The following is a 1,131-nucleotide window of genomic DNA, read 5'->3' on the forward strand; positions in this document are numbered from 1 at the left end:
TTATGGGTGAGGGGTTCTGGGTTTGATCTTGGGAGGGCAGATTATCAAATAAGGGCATTTCAGGGATGTGGCGGGATGGAATAGGTTGCCTCGTCTGTCAGGGTGATGGGAAGCTGGAGCTTCATGATTGGCTGCTTCCAAATGAGGCAGGACATCCCAGGTCTGCAGGTGAGGGGCAGAGGTCGTCTGTGCACGTGTTCTCCTCCAGCCCCCAGAGAAATGGCCGCTCGGTCGCCACCTTACGGTGACACTTACAATTACCACACGGAGATTCAGCAAAAACTGTGAGACCTCCACAGAGGTAGCTGGGAGTAGCGCATTAATGTCTAAAATTTTTGTTGACATCTCTCAAGTTGAGAGTCTAACTAAAATGGGGTCATTGTTAAGACAACACAACAGGACCAAAATGGAGTTGCTAATGTTACGCTCCCCCCATAAGACAGAACTTACTTAACAGTTTTGATAACTCACTTGCATTTTGGACTCCTAGAAATGGAATCTGAAACCAGTCGGTTAAAGAACAAAATTCAGGGGCGCCTGGGTGGCTCAGTCAGTTGAGCCTCCGACTTTGGCTCAGGTCATGATCGTACAGTCCATGGGTTTGAACCCTGTGCAAGGCTCTGTGCTGACAGCTCAGAGCCTGGAGCCTACTTCAGATTCTGTTTTTCCCTCTCTCTCTTCTCCTCCTTGCTCTCTCTCTGTCTCTCAAAATAAAGACATAAAAAAGGAGCAAAATTCAAAATTTAAAGGTCTAATTGGCCTATCCAGCATCCAGTCTAGCAGATAGAAAGAAGCTTCAGAGAGCCGTACAGGGCGATACATTTTATAGATGGAAGGGAGCAGAAACAAGAAAATTACACTAGACAAAAGGGTGGATTGGGTATTACAAGGCTACTTTTCCTATGGGGACCGCGGGGTTCTTATCGGGCAGGTTACTAACTAATGCCCATCAGGGAATTCCTGGTGTTATGAGATTTTGTTTTTGGGACAGCCAACACTGCTACTAAGTTTCAGTTTGGTGGCGCGAGGAGGAGAAATAGGGGACCAGGGAAGGGTTGACAACTCTGATTCCATCTTGCAACAGCCACTGTTCTGTGCAGTCCGTAGAAGAGCAGAACTTTCTTGGAATCA

Source organism: Suricata suricatta, chromosome 5, assembly GCF_006229205.1.
Source record: "Suricata suricatta isolate VVHF042 chromosome 5, meerkat_22Aug2017_6uvM2_HiC, whole genome shotgun sequence".
In the NCBI taxonomy this organism is placed as follows: Eukaryota; Metazoa; Chordata; class Mammalia; order Carnivora; family Herpestidae; genus Suricata; species Suricata suricatta.